Source organism: Oncorhynchus clarkii, chromosome 25 (assembly GCF_045791955.1).
Source record: "Oncorhynchus clarkii lewisi isolate Uvic-CL-2024 chromosome 25, UVic_Ocla_1.0, whole genome shotgun sequence".
NCBI lineage: Eukaryota > Metazoa > Chordata > Actinopteri > Salmoniformes > Salmonidae > Oncorhynchus > Oncorhynchus clarkii.
In genome coordinates this window covers 28725805-28745954 of record NC_092171.1, presented here as the reverse complement: position 1 = coordinate 28745954, position 20150 = coordinate 28725805, and the positions used below count along the sequence as shown (strand labels likewise).

The following is a 20150-nucleotide window of genomic DNA, read 5'->3' as shown; positions in this document are numbered from 1 at the left end:
TGTAATAATGACAATTACAACAATACTGAATTAACACTTATTTTAATTTAATATAATACATCAATAAAATCAATTTAGCCTCAAGTAAATAATGAAACATGTTCAATTTGGTTTAAATAATGCAAAAACAAAGTGTTGGAGAAGAAAGTAAAAGTGCAATATGTGCTATGTAAGAAAGCTAACGTTTCAGTTCCTTGCTCAGAACATGAGAACATATGAAAGCTGGTGGTTCCTTTTCACATGAGTCTTCAATATTCCCAGGTAAGAAGTTTTAGGTTGTAGTTATTATAGGAATTATAGGACTATTTCCCTCTATACCATTTGTATTTCATTAACCTTTGACTATTGGATGTTCTTATAGGCACTTTAGTATTGCCAGTGTAACAGTATAGCTTCCGTCCCTCTCCTCGCTCCTCCCTGGGCTCGAACCAGCAACACAATGACAACAGCCACCATCGAAGCAGCATTACCCATGCAGAGCAAGGGGAACAACTACTCCAAGTCTCAGAGCGAGTGACGTTTAAAACGCTATTAGCGCGCGCTAACTAGCTAGCCATTTCACCTCGGTTACACCAGCCTCATCTCGGGAGTTGATAGGCTTGAAGTCATAAACAGCGCAATGCTTGACGCACAATGAAGAGCTGCTGGCAAAACACACGAAAGTGCTGTTTGAATTAATGTTTACGCAGCTGCTTCTGCCTACCACCGCTCAGTCAGATACTTAGATACTTGTATGCTTGTATGCTCAGTCAGATTATATGCAACGCAGGACACGCTAGATAATATCTAGTAATATCATCAACCATGTGTAGTTAACTAGTGATTATGATTGATTGTTTTATAAGATAAGTTTAATGCTAGCTAGCAACTTACCTTGGCTTACTGCATTCGCGTAACAGGCAGCCTCCTTGTGGAGTTCAACGAGAGAGAGAGTCATTGAAAATAAGAATGTGTTCTTAACTGACTTGCCTAGTAAAATAAAGGTATATAAAAAATAATAATAATAAAAATGTAAAAAATCTGCAAATCGGCACCCAAAAATACCGATTTCCGATTGTTGTGAAAACTTGAAATCGGCCCTAAGTAATCGGCCATTCCGATTAATCGGTCGACCTCTAATTACAACTCTTGTACCAGTTTTGCCCCTCTCCTCCTGGCATCAGGTGAAGCATTTAAAAGAATGATAACATCAATGTTTGCTGAACCGTCTGCACTCAGCACGCATCTAGCCCTAATTGCTGTGTGTAATGATGCAGAACATGGGTAATGTCTTGGTTATCTCCCTGCACTGCAATGACTTCCGTGATGTTAGACATGCATAATAACGCTGCCTGGAGGCCTCTGATCAAGCCCAAGTCATGCTAATGAGAACATCCCCAGTAGCAAAGTGCTAACCTGTTCTCATTCTGAAATATGATGGGCTTTTTGAAAGGCTGACGCAAATCACATGCCTGAGTCAGTCTCACAATCACTTATATTATTACAGTGCTGTTAATCATCCAGACCCCCCCCCCCCCCCGCCCCCTCCAGTTTGTGTACAGCACTGGAGTTTCATCCTTTTTAATTAGTAACACCTCTAATATCTAACACGCCGGGCACTGGGCAGATGTTACTTCCCAGCAGCAGACCATTCAGTTCAGATGGGTTGTTGTCTGGCTGCCTGCACTGTGCCCCCAGGCAGACATTCCCCATGGTTCACCAGCCCTGAATCACAGGTTCCTACAGTACTACTGACCTCTCTACATTCCCCTGTCTGGGACCCCCCCCCCTTGTGTGTGTATGTGTGGGAGGAGAAGTCTTCAATTAAAACCAGTGAGGTCATGCTGATACAGTACCGTACAGTATGTACTGTAGGAGCTATCTCAACGTAAGGGAATGTCAGAGCTGTGCCAAGACTTGATACCGGGACTTATTTCCACTCGAGGAACCGATACCGAGCGAGGAGGAGTCCTGAGAGGGATGTTAGTATTCCTCTGTGATGTTCACACCGCCCTCAAATTCATCCAAAGCTCTGCTCACAGCAGCTCCAGTCCCAGACTTAGTCATGCACAATGACACCATGACGTATTGGTAAAGAGTCATTTGTCCCGCTTTATTTGAAGTACATCTTATAAAGGCTTCATAAAGCATTCATATATGCTTCATAAGCACTGCATACATGGATCACAACTAATAATCTGTAACTGTGTTTCATTCTCTATAAAAGATGAATAAATGTGAACAAATAAACTGTTGCTTATGTCACACTGTCATGCCACATTATGAATCTTTATAGGACATGATATACGCTTATAGATGATTTGTGAAGCATCTATGTAGGGCTTTATGAAGCCTTCATAAGATGCACTTCAAATAAAGCGAAACTGAGTAATGGAGTAATTAATACAGTTGAAAACATATGAATATAATATCAGTAATAAATGAGAATGAATGACTGACATCTGCTCTACCACTGTGACATCTGAAGATGTAGCCGCAGAGGGAACGTACAGAAGGGGTAGACGGTTGTAGAGAAAGGAGGTAGAGCATTCTACTCTAACTAGGCTAGTTGTTCATAAAACGTTCCAGTCTTGATCTAACTCTATGGCAATTGGGAAAGCCTTGCAAAAGAGAAACATTGTAGCTCTTCCGCTAAATGTGTAGAGGAGCTACCAATACCATTTGGCACAGTTCTGGTTGGTTCTATTTTTACTCATAATGAAGTTATGATGTACTGTTTTTAGAATAGTTTTGTTGCTATGTCAAGATATTGATGAGGATAGATGAGCTATCTCACTCAGTGAAACCAAGCCAGTTGTTTTTCCTTCAGTGGTCGCTCAGCTTCTGCCTTTGCCTGTGAACTGCTGTGGAGAATGATTTACCAGAGTACTGTATGCTCTCTGCTGGACTTTAGTGTGTGTGTTTCACTCTCTGATTGTGTGTCTGTTCAAGACTTGCATATTTGCATGTGGTGGAGACAGACATTGCGTAATACCACAAGGTTGGTAGCAACACACCCCTTCCACCACCCACAGTTAAATCAGGCAGATAGGAGGAGCAACAGCGTGTGCGGTGGTTGCATCAGCCACCATTTAGTTTCTTTGTAGGACTAGTATGAAATGGATGGGACTATCCCAGAGGCCGCTATAGCCCTGCTCTGCCTGCGTTGCCCCACCCATTGAGCCCAGCCCTGTCGGCCCGGTGAGGCTCAACAATGGCCCAGTGTAGCTGTTTGAACTTCCCATTCTCTGTCTTTGTGCTTCAGTGGGGCTGGACAATGGTGTGATCTGGTGCTATTCATTTTCAGGCAGAGGCGCAGCCTATCAGTCAGCTCCCCCCAACTTAAACCCTCTAGGCCAGAGGACTGCCTCAGTGAACCCAGCTCTCTCCCCTTTCTGCTCCCCTAACCCCCCAGACGAGGTTGTCAGCACCCACACCGCATACATAAACATACAGAGATAGAGGCACTACCGACTGTTTTATAGGACACCCAACAGTGTAGCTGGGAAGTGTCCCTATTGAATAAAAGGTGCTTCATCGCTCTCTTTCTTCACTGTCTTATGCTCTGCGTCTTTGAGTAGGCGTGAGGAGCAGGCAGCTTGGAAATGTTTTGAATAATCTTCCATTGTTGGCAAGTGTGTTACAGTGTTATGCTTTGAATCATTAAACTCTCTTATTTGTTAATAGGGCAGAGAAAGTGTGAACAGGCATTCCGCCTAGAGGGACACACTACATCACCATACTCAGAAACAATGTCAGCCTCACATACAAACTAAGCCGGTTCCTACTCTGATCCCGAACTATGAAGTTGTAACGGAATTACGCTGAGATTGTATGCCAAACAAAAACCATTCAAAGTTTAACAAACAACTCTATGCACAATGACTCATTTGAACAATTTACACAGTTTAATTAAAAAAACACTTTTACTGGAAAACTGTGCAGATGCAAAGTTTGGTAATAGAATTACAGTGAAATCTCCCTCTGTTTTGTTCTGTTACCAGACTTTGTATCTGCACAATTCTTCCTGTAAATGTGCTTTTGTAACATTTTCTGTGGAAATCGTGAAAAGTAATCATTCATATGCGTAGAGTTGTGTGGTTTGTTAAACTTTTAAATCAATGATTTTTGTTTGGTATACATTTAAAGTAAAAAATCTGAGTCTCGTTAATCTGTCACCATGGAATTGCCCTTGGGGCAAGAGTGAAACTATCAAACTGTGAGCCAAAATGGTTTCCTACAAGGCCAGGCTTTAATAGACGAATGTCTGATTGTGACATGCTAACATAGAGCCCAGGTGGCATTCCACTGTGAATCACATTGAAAAACCTTAGTTGTTTGTCACCAACATTCCAAGTAGGACGTCTCACAGACACTGTTGTTCCAAATGTCTGGGAGTGTTACAAAAGTTGAAGCAATGTGACTTGCCATGTTGCAATGATGCTTGATCGGTATGAATGCTTGCTACAGTGTTGCTACAGACATGCACAGAATACCCCACATTTGCTTTGATGTTTTATAGTTATCTGTAGCTATCTGTCTATCAGTCCTGCTGCTCCTCGCTCCATGGTTGCTGTTTTCACTGACAACAACTACAGTATTTGCTTGCCTGTCAATGTCATTGTGAGTGGGGCAGTTGCTCACAGTGTGTGAGTTATTGTACTCTAAATATGAATGGGGTTTGATGCAGGTGATTTATGTTTGATAGGACTCCTGATCTTGTGTAAGTTCCCCCAAATTGACGATAGGCCTCTATCATTCAATATGGACATGCTGTGCATCCTATATCTGTGTCTCGTCCTCACTGTTCTCTTCACAAGATCATTTATAGGAAATGTTTTCTGTCATATTGGTACTTTCTGTGTAACCCCTTTGGTCAGAGGTAAAGCAGATGGGTGGGCTGACCTACTATACAGCACATGTCCTCCTCAAAGAATATCATATTCTGCTGAGGTCTGAGACATCCAGGTCCGGGTATCTTTCCAACATAAAACTTGATGTGGTTATAAATGTTCTTATCCTGGATCGGTGAGGAGGATGTCAGGTAGCTCTGATCCTTTCAACAGATGGGAGGAGAATTGATGGCTACTGTCTGGTCTCTGACTCAATCCGAAGAACTGTCTTATGTTGGTCATGCATATCAAAATGTTCCAAACAAACTCTGACCTCTTAGAATTGTATTTTTAACTACCTCAAGTAGGAAGGAAGCTCTGTCTGATCTGTCCGAAGTGAACCAGGATTCTGAATTTGTTGTTGGTGCTACCATACATCATCTGTTTGCACTTTGTATCCTCAATGACTCAATGACACTGATTTCACCCTGAGTCTATACCTTGAGTAACTTACAGTAAGCAGATAAGGGATCTTCTGAACAATAACAACAAGTTTCAAGTACTTTGAAATGCCTTTCTTTCAAACTCAAAACTCAACAAAAATATGAAGAACACAATAAGTAAGTTAGCATACTATAAACAAGGTTAGTTCAAATACCATATTTACAATGTGCAGGGATACTGGAGTAATGAAGGTATATATGTACAGGAGTAAGGTGACTTAGCATCAAGATATAAGATAAGCAGAGTAGCAGCAGCTTGTATGTGAGTGGGTGTCCATGTGTGCAGAGGCAGTATAAATGTATGTGCATGTTATGTGTGAGTGGGCAGATGATGGCGTGAGTGTGTGAGTGTGTAGGGCTCTGGGAGTGTGTAGGGCTCTGTGAGTGTGCATAGAGACAAAAATAAAAAATAACCTTGTATCCTCATTGACCTTTTTAACTCAGATGGTCTGTGTAGCTATTGTTAGCTATTTATCAGCCTTATGGCTTGGCGATTGAAGCTATTCAAGAGCCTGTTGGCTTCAGACTTGATGCACTGGTACCGCTTGCCGTGCAGAAGCAGGAGAAATAGTCTATGGCTTGGGTGGTTGGAGTCTTTTTTTCCCCGGGCCTTCTTACCACACCGCCTGATATAGATGTCCTGGATGGCAGGGAGCTTGGCCTCTGTGATGTACTGGGTTGTCTGCACCACCCTCTGTAGTGCCATGCGATCGAGGGCGCTGCAGTTGACATACCAGGCAGTGATGCAGCCAGTCAAAATCCTCTCAACGGTACAGCTGTAGAACTTTTTGAAGATTTGGTGGCCCATGCCAAATGTGTTTGGACCATTTTAAGTCTTTAGTTATTTGCACACCGAGGAACTTGAAGCTCTCAACCTGCTCCACTGTGGCCCCGTCAATGTGGCGTACTAGCCCCCCGTTTCCTGTAGTCCACGATCAGCTCCTTGTTCTTGCTGACGTTGAGGGAGAGGTTGTTGCTCCGGCACCACACTGCCAGCTCCCTGTCGGCTGACTCATCATCTCCTGTGATCAGGCCTACCACCTCTGTGTTGTCGGCAAACTTGATAATGGTGTTGGAGTCATGCGTGGCTACGCTGTCATGGGTGAATAGGGAGTACAGGAGGGGACTAAGCACATATCCCTGTGAGGCCCCTGTGTTGAGGGTTAGTGTGGCGGAGGTGATGTTGCCTACCCTCGCCACCTGGGATCAGCCCGTCAGGAAGTACAGGGTCCAGTTGCAGAGGTAGGTGTTCAGACCTAGAGTCCTAAGCTTGGTGACGAGCTTGGAGGGAACACTGGTATTGAACGCTGAGCTGTAGTCAATGAACAGCATTCTCATATAGGTATTCCTCTTATCTAGGTGGGTGAGGACCGTGTGGAGAGCAATTGAGATTGTGTAATCTATGGATCTGTTGGGGCGGTATACAAATTGGAGTGGGTAAAGGGTGTCTGGGATGGTAGAGTTGATGTGTGCCATAATCAGCCTCTCAATGCACTTCATGATTACAGATGTGAGTGCTACAGGGTGGTAGTCATTGTGGCATGAAAACTTAAGAGTTCTTGAGAACAGGAATGATGGTGGTCATCTTAAACCATGTGGGGATTACAGACTGGGACAAGGAGAGGTTGAAAATGACTGTGAATACGCCTGCCAGCTGTTTTGCTCATGCTGAGAACACGCCCTGGAATACAGTCGGGCAACATGGGGAGGTACAGAGGGATGAAACCAGACTGCCTCTTGCTGACTATCTCCAGTCAGCCGAGGGATTGTGTGATTGGATGATATATACATTCTTTTGAATGTTGTTAGTATCCTGCATACAAACAGGGTCTGTGTCCCAATGCACTTGCCCACTTCCCATTAAAAGGAAATGACTGATGTGAAGAAATATGATGGAAACTCTCTATAGCGTATGCTTATGCGTATCAAATGCTATTTACTGTAGATCTGTTCAGAGGCGTGCACAAGTGTACACTTCCCAGAAAATTGGGATGCAGGCAGGGTAAATATGTTTCTCACAGTGAACAGTGTTATGGCTATCTAAGATAAGTGTCTGACAGCTCACTTCACTGTGCTAATGAGGCCGCAGCTAACTGACTAAAGTGCCCTGCTCATGACAGAGACAGGACACAGCTTGTTCCACAGCACGACTGGGACCCGAGCAAAGCAGTGCCATGTGTTTCAGCCAACTGTAATTCTCACAGTGGGATGGTCATCATGTTTGGATGTTTCATGAAACTTTTGATGATTAGTGTTTACTTCCTGGTGAAGTTCTAACTATATCCTGTAACTAACCAAGCCCTATTCATCACAGCAGACGTCTGTCATAATGTTGGATTCAGCTGGAAATGTGTATGTGTGATTGAGACATTGTGTTATTGATTGTGTCAGATTATGAGCCATTGTGAGATTTGTCTCCAGGGCTTGCTGATATTCCAGGTCGGGTTACTGAGGTCTGTGTGTCACTCCTTCGATGGATCAGTTTATCCTGTTGAGGCACGCCCAGAGGGAAAAACCAAGACTCTCCCTTCACGGAACTGTTTACTGAAACACAGTTTAGGAGATTCTAAACGTCTGTGAACATAGCATGCATGAAACATGCACAGGCTGTTTTATTTCCCAGGCTTTTCAACCACTGTCATAAAAAATGGCTTGAATATCCCATATATCCCATTAAAAGGCAGTATGTCTGTAATCAGAGGACTGTTTTTGCAGCCGCGTGATATGATGACTGTGTGTGCGTGCGTGTGTGTTCGTCCATCTGTGGCATTCCTCTACAGTCTTCACAGACAGACGATGACAGTGAGTCAGTTAGTCCGTCCCAGAGAGGGAATGCATCATGACCAGTTTGTTTCATTACAACAGTGATGATGGCCATGTTATTTACTAGGAACCTGTCAGGCTTCAGGCTGTGTGAATGAGACTGAGGGAGAGCTGTCCTCAGCTGTCTGACCCCACAGGGGAATGTCAGTCTGTCTGACCACTCACCAGTTGGTATCAGCTAGCCACTGAGCCTCTGCAGACTGGGCAGGCATCCGTAGACAGCCAGGCCAGCCCAGGGTGCTGACTGCTGGCAAACACTGGTTCTCTCTCTGAGGGCAGCCAGGCCCTGCTCTGTGTGACTCTGTGACATGGACAAAGTCCTCTTTCTAGAGGGGAGGAGGATTGCTGAGTCCATTGAATAGCTTGTAACGGGCTCCATTAGATTGGCTCCTGTGTTTTTGATACCATGGGATACTTTTCAATGACTTGTGTCCACATACTAGTCGACTCTAGACCACCAGTTGTCGGAGCATTGTGTCCCAGTATCTCTGTGTGTCATTCATTTCACAGCATGGTGAGATTATAGATAAATTGCTGTCTGCTTGTTAATAGTCATCGATACACTGTGTGTCATTCATTTCACAGCATGGTGAGATTATAGATAAGTTGCTGTCTGCTTGTTAATAGTCATCGATACACTGTGTGTCATTCATTTCACAGCATGGTGAGATTATAGATAAGTTGCTGTCTGCTTGTTAATAGTCATCGATACACTGTGTGTCATTCATTTCACAGCATGGTGAGATTATAGATAAATTGCTGTCTGCTTGTTAATAGTCATCGATACACTGTGTGTCATTCATTTCACAGCATGGTGAGATTATAGATAAGTTGCTGTCTGCTTGTTAATAGTCATCGATACACTGTGTGTCGGGAATGATGCTGTATTTTCCAACAGCCTAGTGAATGAGACTTAGTACACCAGAGGGCTTTGCACTGAGAGAAAGAGGGCTGAGGCATGTGCCGAGTTAATACAATCAAAAAATCAGAGCAAGCCTTTATCCATTGGCTCATAAAGAGGATTCTGGCAGCAGGGGAAACCCCCTTTTATTCCTCTACTTACCAACTATCTGAGAACACCAACATGAGAGCGAATGCTGCTGGGTATTATTTGGGCAAAGGTCAGTCATGCACAGGAACACTAGCATGCTGTTTTACGGACTGCAGTGGACAGAGGATGCAGCCCAAATGGCACCCTATTCCCTATTTAGTGCACTACTTTTGACCAGGGCCCATAGGGTCCATAAGGTGCCATTTGGGATCAACAGAGTTACTTGCTGTAACCTTTTAAGCTCAACATTGCGTTACTGCTATGTTTTTATCAGCTCCAACGTTGGGCAACTGTTGCAGATGTATTCCTCAGGGAAGTTTCAGTGTGTTTTGCAAATCTAAAATGCTTGAAATCATACCCCCACCTTACATTGGGTGTAGTATTGCAGTGTGTATAGTAGAGTATTGGTATAGTAGAGTATTGGTATAGTAGACTATTGTGTTCCTTTTTTATTGATATGAGTCAAATGGGTGGGGAAAACATCTAGAATGATCCCAAAGCGGATTATCCACTTGAATCACAATCGTAAGTCAAAACACTGGGAAAGGGAACTGAATGCATTCAACTGAAATGTGTCTTCCGCGTTTAACCTAACCCCTCTGAATCAGAGAGGTGCAGGGGGCTGCCTTAATCCACTTAGATTTTTCCGCCTTGCTGGCTCGGGGATTCAAGCCAGCGACCTTTCCGGTTACTGGCCCAACACTCTTAACTGCTAGGTTACCTGCTGTACTGGTGGTGGTTGGTGGGAAATTGAGTCCTAAAGCAGATTGAAAGGATTGCCTCAGAGGCAGATACAGTATGTGTGTGTGTGTGTGTGTGTGTGTGTGTGTGTGTGTGTGTGTGTGTGTGTGTGTGTGTGTGTCTATCGTCTGTCTGTCTGTCTGTCTGTCTGTCTGTCTGTCTGTCTGTGTGTCAAACAGTAGTGTGATCTGTTCTTGATGAGGAAAGCCCTCATCACTCCCTTAATAGCTTAGTATTCTGAGAAAATGATAGGACATGAACTCTGTCTGTCTGGTGGATGGAAGGCAGGACGACAGATCCATCCATTGTAGCGCAATGTAAGTTACGTTGGCCTAGTCTGTGAAGTGATTGATTGTCATTGATAGATAATATGTTAGGGTGTGTGATGAGCCGATCTTCTACAATAGAGCTCCTGCTAGTGTAACCCAATCTGGATACAGATGGTCCATGTCACTAAGAGTATTGATCTTTCAATATGGCAGGAAACATACACACACACACACACACACACACACACACACACACACACACACACACACACACACACACACACACACTTCTCTAAGTGGAACAGAAAGAAAGCTGAGAGCAGTGGGAGGAGCCCAGCTCTGACTCCCTCCAATAGAAACACGCTGGGTACTGGGGGGTGTGGCATGGCATAGGGATGAGGGCTGGCTGACTGCAGCAGCAGCAGAAGCCAACATCAGTGGGTTTGTGTGTCTCTGTCCATAGGCTCAGAGCAGTGTGGACTGACGGCCTGTGTGCTGTCTCAGTGTAGTCACTTCCAGAGATCGTTTAAGTGGGGAGACTTTACTGGATTACAGTGAGTTAGACTTGGATAGATTGATAGGTCCAAGTGTTACTGTAGAATAGAGAAACAGTTCTGTGTGGTAGATAGTTTGCGACTGACTGTGAGGCTGTGTATTTATCTGCAGACAGAGGAGTTGGCTCGACTACAGCTACAGTTTAGTGACCACGCTTCACTGACTCAACCCGTGGATGTCACAATGCTATGTCCATGCTGAGGAGGTCTTTCTGTTCCGGGCTGTTCTGCTGGATGAGGCTGGAGCTGGATGTGTTTCTCTCCTTTCCTGGACTGTGATTGTGGTGATCTCACTGCTGGAGACATAGGAAGCTCTGTCTTCAGCTCTTCTCACATTCTCGGTCATCTGGTCTCTAGTAGCGCTGGCTGCCTGCCTGTAGAAAGCAGAGAGCAGAACAGAGAGCAGAGCAGGACTCACTCTGTTCTGTGGAGCTTGTTTCGCTGCCTCGACTGGACTTTATAACGAGGATGTTTACCCATATAAGAGGATCTATTGCTGTTGTGTAAAAAGGTAAGATTGTTTAAAAATGTTTCAATGAAAGCATTACAAGACTTCTGGCTGTATGTTATTCAACAGGGGAACAACAACACTCGCACAGTAATGGATCTTAGTGGAAATCTGTGGCTGCTTCTGTTTCTCTATGGACAACTAACTGTAAGGGAAGCATAAGTAGTGTGCTACTGGCACAGTGGAATTCTACTCCCTTTTACTCCCTCTGTATTTAGGCAGCTATGTGCTCAGAATGTGTCTGTCATAATTCAAGGGAAAACAACACTCCGTCTGTCTCTGTGTGGTGTGAGCTGGGAATGCAGGGAGCCCTGAACAAAAAAAACTAAAATGAGACTCGTATGCATTTCTTCCTAGGGTGAGCCAACACACACACACACACACACACACACACACACACACACACACACACACACACACACACACACACACACACACACACACACACACACACACACACACACACAGACTCACACACACACAGACTCACACACACACACACACACACACACACACAGACTCACACACACACAGACACACACACAGACTCACACACACACAGACACACACACACACACACACACACACACACACACACATACACACACACACACACACACACACACACACACACACACACACACACACACACACACACACACACACACAGACATACAGACACACACACAGACTCACACACACAGACACACACAGACTCACACACACACACATACAGACACACACACAGACTCACACACACACAGACACACACACAGACATACAGACACACACACAGACTCACACACACACAGACAGCACGTCAGATTGTCCACCGCTGCAGCGTTTTAGTGTTTTTAGGATCTCTGGGTGTTACTGTGGGTGTTAGCATGGTTCTGTTTGTGACTGGAACTCTAGTCTGGCATTCACCATGACTCTGTGTGTTTGAGTTGGAGGTGGAGTTTTTCTAACAGTACTAGAGCTAGGCTGTGAGAAAGGTCAATGGGTCCAAGAACTTTGGCCTTGTGCTAATACCCCTGACTGTTCTGAGTTAGTAGTTTCCCTATCGCTATTTTTCTATGAAGAGTGAGGGCATGGGGCAGTTGGTTTTTTGCTGTGTCCTGATTTGAATATACTGTCACCTCCTTATCTGCTCAATATTGCATCCGTTTCCAAGGGGATGGATGGCTGAATGGATGTTGTTAGATGCTTAGCCCCTGTATGAAGCAGCTCGGTCACTACTGTTTGCCCCCAACACACACACACACACACACACACACACACACACACACACACACACACACACACACACACACACACACACACACACACACACACACTGCCCAGAGACTCCCACCAATCTTTGATTGGCAGCTGGGGGACCCATGCAGCCGAAGCTTAGCCTATAAAAACTCATTACTCACACTGGTCCTTGTTCAATCCCAGCGACTCATCCCGCTGGATTAGCACATGTAATGCAGGCAGGGCTCTGAATCAGAAACAGCCCTGGCAACAAGGGAGGAGAGCAGTGGGTATCCAGGGTCCTGGGGAAAAGGATGAGTTTAGAAAATTGGGAGTTAGCTCAGATATGGCTGAATGAGAGGGAGGGATCAAGTCTGGGATGGTGAAGAGTGTGTATATGTGTGGTTGGTTTTCATCAGAGGCATCTAAACCAGCCGTGGTGTGTGTGTGTGTGTGTGTAACTGCATTCCTGCAGGGACCAGGGACTGTCTGCCACTTATTTCATGAGTGGGATGGAAGAGGGCTGGAGGCATCCCCCTATTGGCTTGACATTTGACCCTTCTATCAGAGCCCAGGGGAACTAAGAGCCGATTGGCCTGTCAGCACCCTGCTAATATTGATCTTAGCAACTTTCTAGACCCTGAGTGCTCCACTCTGCTCCACTCTGCAGTCTGAGTGATCTGATCCCAATGGCATTCTGTCAGGAGAGCACCAAAACAGCTCCGACTGACCAAAATCAATTCCAAATGTTCCTGACTCTAACCAAAATGTAACACACATGTCGCTAGCTAGGCTATATGACCTGGTCTGCGTCCCAAATAGTACGCAATTCCCTATGGGCCCTGATCGAAAGTTGTACACTATATAGGGAAAATGGTTCCATTTGGGATGCAGCCCTGGGTGGTTTTCAGATCCAGCGAATAGGAAATTGCCCCCCTATTACCTCCGACACACATGCATGTCTATTTCTGTCCTTGCTTCCTTTCCTCACCAAGTGGTTCCAATGATGGTGTCCAGATCATCTCCATTATAATGTGATCTGACAATAAGATGAGCTAGTTTTCCATCCATGCAGTGAGTGAATAGGTCACATGGTAAAATGTGTGTGTTTTATAAATCTAGTATCTACTGTTGCGCCGACCGATGAGTTCTAAATAGACACACTTAGCCTCCTTTTGATAACATATTGACAGAGATTAAATCGATCAAGGGACTTGCGGGGTTCATTACGTAAAACGCATCTCATGGTCTGATTGACTGACCTCGTTGAACTGGACAGGTTAGCCTGCGCTGACTTCTCTCTCTTATGTAATACTCTAAATGGGTTGTCCTGGGTTTCACAATGCCGTTTGACCACTTAAAAGGTCTGGCTTCTAAGGGGAGGTCTGTGCTGTGCTCAATGCACTATGCAACAGGCTTCCTCAGTACCCGGGTTATCATTCCATTCATGTTGATGGCGTCGACATCACAGGGGTCTGAGCTTCAGATATATTCACCCACATTATTTAAAATGACTGATAAATGCAAGAGTTTTTTCCGGGTAGGATCGATTGATTAGATTACCTGCAGTGCAAATGTAAATCATTCACATGTATGAATCACCATCAATCAGAACATAGATGAAGATTGTTTAGGTGATGATAGCTAAGCGCATCTTACATTTCTCTACCGGTGCTGGCTGCATAAATAAGTAAATAAATATACAGTGCCTTGCGAAAGTATTCGGCCCCCTTGAACTTTGCGACCTTTTGCCACAATTCAGGCTTCAAACATAAAGATATAAAACTGTATTTTTTGTGAAGAATCAACAACAAGTGGGACACAATCATGAAGTGGAACGACATTTATTGGATATTTCAAACTTTTTTAACAAATCAAAAACTGAAAAATTGGCAGGAGGAATGGGCCAAAATTCACCCAACTTTTTGTGGGAAGCATGTGGAAGGCTACCCTAAACATTTGAACCAAGCTAAACAATTATATATCACACACACACACACACACACACACACACACACACACACACACACACACACACACACACACACACACACACACACACACACACAGTACTAGTCAAAAGTTTGAACACACCTACTAATTCAAGGGTTTTTCTTTATTTTTACTATTTTCTACATTGTAGAATAATAGTGAAGACATCAAAACTATGAAATAACACATATGGAATCATGTAGTAACCAAAAAAAGTGTTAAACTTATCGAAATATATTATGTATTTGAGATTCTTCAGTTGCCACCCTTTGTCTTGATGACAGCTTTGCACACTCTTGGCACTCTCTCAACCAGCTTCATGAGGTAGTTATCTGGAATGCATTTCAGTTAACAGCTGTGCCTTGTTAAATACATTTGTGGAATTTCCTTCTTAATGCATTTGAGCCAATCAGTTGTGTTGTGACAAGATAGGAGTGGTATACAGAAGATAGACCTATTTTGTAAAATACCAAGTCCATATTAGGCCGTGAACAGCTCAAATAAGCAAAGAGAAATGACAGTCCATTATTACTTTAATACATGAAGGTCAGTCAAGTGTTTAACAAATCAAAATATTAATGTTTAGAGCCTGGAATGAGTAAGTGTGTCCAAACTTTTGACTGGTACTGTATATATATTTTTATTTTAGTAATTTAGCAGATGCTCTTATCCAGAGTGACTTACAGTTAGTGCATTCATCTTAAGATAGCTATGTGAGAACCACATATCACAGTCATAGTAAGTACATTTTTCCTCAATCAAAATCAAATCAAATGTTATTTGTCACATGCTTTGTAAAAAACAGGTGTAGACTAATAGTGAATTGCATATTTACTGGCCATTTCCAACAATGCAGAGAGAGAGAAAGAAAAATAGAGAAATAATAGAAAAAACACATAATAATAGATATACAATGAGTAACGATAATTTGGCTATATACTGTACACGGGGTACCAGTACTGAGTCGATGTGCAGGAGTACAAGGTAATTGAGGTAGAAATGTGTATATACATGGATAACGAAGAATAAAGTGACTGGGCAACAGGATAGATAATAAACAGTAGCAGCAGCGTATTTGGTGAGTCAAAAAACAGTGAATGCAAAAAGGGTCAATGGAGATATCTGGCCAGACTAACTGTTTAACTAACTATTTATCAGTCTTACGGCTTGAGGGTAGAAGCTGTTCAGTGTCCTGTTAGTTCCAGACTTTGGTACCACTTGCCGTGTGGCAGCAGAGAGAACAGTCTATGACTTGGGTGGCTGGCTATTTTTAGGGCCTTCCTCTGACACAGCCTGGTATAGAGGTCCTGTATGGCAGGGAGCTCGGGCCCAGTGATGTACTGGGCCGTCCACACTACACTCTGTAGCGCCTTTGCAGTCGGATGCTAAGCAGTTGCAATAGCTATCAGTAAAGTCAGAGGTAGTAAGTGGGGGAAAAATTCAAGTGCAGGTATTCAACATTCAAAGATAATAATAAAAGAAAGGCCCACAAAAAGTATAGTGCTCTTGTGTTTTATTCGTGCACCCAATCTCAACCCTTGGCATGGGCTTCTGGCAGTGAAATGCCTATGGTGGATAGAGTTCAGTACATCATGAGGCTGGGAGTGGGAGCTTGGCTCTGGCGTTGGTTCGCCTGTCATTAGCAGACAGAGACAGGCATGTGATGGGGAAACCTCAGGGGATAGCAAGTCTGCTCTCTCTATGGGTTTGCCCAGCCTAGTGAACCCAGTATTTCCTGTTAGAACCCTGTTTCACGTATTCTGTGTCCCAAATGGCACCCTTTTCCCTATATAGGGCACTACTTTAGATCAGGGCCCATAGGCAGTGCACTATGTAGGGAGTAGGGTGCTACTTGGGATGCAGACACCAGTACATGTTCATAGTAGTATAATGGGGAATTTAAAACATGAATAAATAAACACACTGACTGGAGGTGAATTAGGACTTGTTTCTACATTCCACATCATCATAATAAAGGTGCATCTCCATGGTTGTAATCACAGTGCTGTCTGGCTGTCTTAACTTCAGCTCTTTGGTATCTCAACTTGGACATCCCGTGCAAAGCGGAGAGGAGAGCACGGGTGGAACTCATGTCTTGCTATCTGTAGAACACGCTGAACAACTCCGCTATGCTGGGGTAACATTTTTCAGATGATTGTGCAACTTGTTGATGACACTGAGAAGGCAGCTTGATGCATGTTCATTCCCTGTCATTATTCATCAGCTTGTTATGCTTATTGTACATGAATCATACTGAATGGGTTCAGATTATAACCTCTTCTACGCGACAGTTAAGTTGTAGAGACTGATTGTTCTATAGCTTTGTTTATCTACAGGACGGTCAAACATGAATGTTATTGTGGCAGAACATTGTTATTGTATTATTGTCCTGAGTCTGACAGCCCTGGACTAAGTGGAGATCTATCCATGAGTTTAGAATATTGCTTTGTTGCAGACTTTGTTTTGGTATTGGCGAAATGGATGCTCAGACCAAATGATCCCCACATACTTGATGAACAGACATTCTTACTGGATACCATGCAGTGTGCCTGTCTATATCAATTCAATTCAATTTCAATTCAAGGGGCTTTATTGGCATGGGAAACATGCGTCAACATTGCCAAAGCAAGTGAGGCAGGTAATAGAGGTCGACCGATTAATCGGAATGGCCGATTAATTAGGGCCGATTGCAAGTTTTCATAACAATCGGAAATCTGTATTTTTGGACACCGATTATGGCCATTGTTTTTTTTTGTTGTTGTTTTTTTACACCTTTATTTAATCTTTATTTTACTAGGCAAGTCAGTTAAGAACACATTCTTATTTTCAATGACTGCCTAGGAACGGGGGTTAACTGCCTCGTTCAGGGGCAGAACGACAGATTTTTACCTTGTTAGCTCGGGGATTCAATCTTGCAACCTTACAGTTAACTAGTCCAACGCTCTAACCACCTGCCTCTCATTGCACTCCACAAGAAGGCTGCCTGTTACGCGAATGCAGTAAGCCAAGGTAAGTTGCTAGCTAGCATTAAAACAATCAATCAATCAATCATAATCACTAGTTAACTACACATGGTTGATGATATTACTAGTTTATCTAGCGTGTCCTGCGTTGCATATAATCGATGTGGTGCGTATCGTTGCTCCAATGTGTACCTAACCATAAACATCAATGCCTTTCTTAAAATCAATACACAGAAGTATATATTTTTAAACCTGTATATTTTGCTAAAAGAAATCCAGGTTAGCAGGCAATATTAACCAGGTGAAATTGTCACTTCTCTTGCATTCATTGCACGCAGAGTCAGTGTCTATGCAACCGTTTGGGCCGCCTAATTTGCCAGAATTATGTAATTATGACATAACATTGAAGGTTGTGCAATGTAACAGGAATATTTACACTTATGGATGCCACCTGTTAGATAAAATACAGAACGGTTCCGCATTTCACTGAAAGAATAAATGTCTTGTTTTCGAGTTTATAGTTTCCGGATTCGACCATATTAATGACCTAAGGCTCATATTTCTGTGTGTTATTATGTTATAACTAAGTCTATGATTTGATAGAGCAGTCTGACTGAGCGGTGGTAGGGCACCAGCAGGCTCGTAAGCATTCATTCAAACAGCATTTTCGTGTGTTTGCCAGCAGCTGTTTACGACTTCAAACCTATCAACTCCCAAGATTAGGTGTAACCGATGTGAAATGGCTAGCTAGTTAGCAGGGTGCACACTAATAGCGTTTCAAACGTCACTCGCTCTGAGACTTGGAGTGGTTGTTCCCCTTGCCCTGCAAGGGCCACGGCTTTTGTGGAGCGATGGGTAACGCTGCTTCAAGGGTGGCTGTTGTCGTTGTGTTCCTGGTTCAAGCCCAGATAGGAGCGAGGAGAGGGATGGAAGCTATACTGTTACACTGGCAATACTAAAGTGCCTATAAGAACATCCAATAGTCAAAGGTTAATGAAATACAAATGGTATAGAGAGAAAAAGTTATATAATTCCTATAATAACTACAACCTAAAACTTCTTACCTGGGAATATTGAAGACTCATGTTAAAAGGAACCACCAGCTTTCATATGTTCTTGTGTTCTGAGCAAGGAACTGAAACGTTAGCTTTCTTACATGGCACATATTGCACTTTTACTTTCTTCTCCAACACTTTGGTTTTCCATTATTTAAACCAAATTGAACATGTTTCATTATTTACTTGAGGCTAAATTGATTTTATTGATGTATTATATTAAGTTAAAATAAGCGTTCATTCAGTATTGTTGTAATTGTCATAACTAAATAAAATACAAATCTGCCGATTTAATCGGTATCGGCTTTTTGGTCCTCCAATAATCGGTATTGGTATCGGCGTTGAAAAATCATAATCGGTCGACCTCTACTTCAGAGTGTTTTCTATCCAATACTAATAATAATATGCATATATTAGCATCTGGGACAGAGTAGGAGGCAGTTCACTCTGGGCACGCTATTCATCCAAAAGTGAAAATGCTGCCCCCTATCCCAAAAAGGTTAAAGAGTTTTAGTATAGCCAATTGGAATTTGTTGTCTGTATATTTGATCATTTCATTGAGAATACCATCAAAACCACATGCCTTTTTAGGTTGGAGGGTTTTTATTTTGTCCTGTTGATCATTCAAGGTAATTTGAGAATCCAGTGGGTTCTGGTTGTCTTTAATAGTTGATTCCAAGATTTGTATTTGATCATGTATATGTTTTTGCTCTTTGTTCTTTGTTATAGAGACAAAAAGATTGGAGAAGTGGTTTACCCATACATCTCCATTTGGATAGGTAATTCTTTGTGTTGTTGTTTGTTTAGTGTTTTCCAATTTTCCCAGAAGTGGTTAGTCTATGGATTCTTCAATTACATTGAGCTGATTTCTGACTGTTCTTTCTTTTTCCGTTGTGTAATTCTGTATTGTTTTAGTGATTCACCATAGTGAAGCCGTAGACTCAGGTTTTCCGGGTCTCTATGTTTTTGGTTGGACAGGTTTCTCAATTTCTTTCTTAGATTTTTGCATTCTTCATCAAACCATTTGTCATTGTTGTTCATTTTCTTTGGTTTTCTATTTTAGATTTTTTAGATTTGATAGGGATACTGTTAAGATTTTCTACTGCCAAGTTTACACCTTCACTATTACAGTGGAACGTTTTACCCAGGAAATTGTCTAAAAGGGATTGAATTTGTTGTTGCCTAATTGTTTTTTGGTAGGTTTCCAAACTGCATTCCTTCCATCTATAGCATTTCTTAATGTTACTCAGTTCCGTTGACTTTGATGCCTCATGATTGAGTATTGCTCTGTTCAAGTAGACTGTGATTTTGCTGTGGTCTGATATGGGTGTCAGTGGGCTGACTGAGAAAGCTCTGAGAGACTCTGGGTTGAGGTCAGTGATAAAGTAGTCTACAGTACTACTGCCAAGAGATGAGCTATAGGTGTACCTACCATAGGAGTCCCCTCAAAGCCTACCATTGACTATGTACATACCCAGCGTGCGACAGAGCTGCAGGATTTGTGACCCGTTTTTGTTGGTTATGTTGTCATAATTGTGCCTAGGGGGGCTTATGGGGGAGGGAATGATGTCACCTCTAGGCAGGTATTTGTCCCCCTGTGTGCTGAGGGTGTCGGGTTCTTGTCCGGTTCTGGCATTTAGG

General features: G+C 43.0%; 1 protein-coding gene across 4 annotated transcripts in view; it reads left to right on the top strand.

Annotated features, from left to right (window-relative positions):
• Positions 1-20150, top strand: part of LOC139384117 (dishevelled associated activator of morphogenesis 1a) — a 69345-nt gene that overhangs the window by 1458 nt on the left and 47737 nt on the right. The window contains exon 1 of one of the 4 annotated variants that reach the window (XM_071128777.1): positions 10568-11263. The exons of 2 other annotated variants lie outside the window; for them this stretch is intronic. The gene's annotated coding sequence lies outside the window, so the exon portion shown is untranslated. Of the gene's footprint in view, positions 1-10567; positions 11264-20150 lie in introns of those variants that run through there. One more of the 4 variants, XM_071128779.1, reaches the window with a different exon arrangement.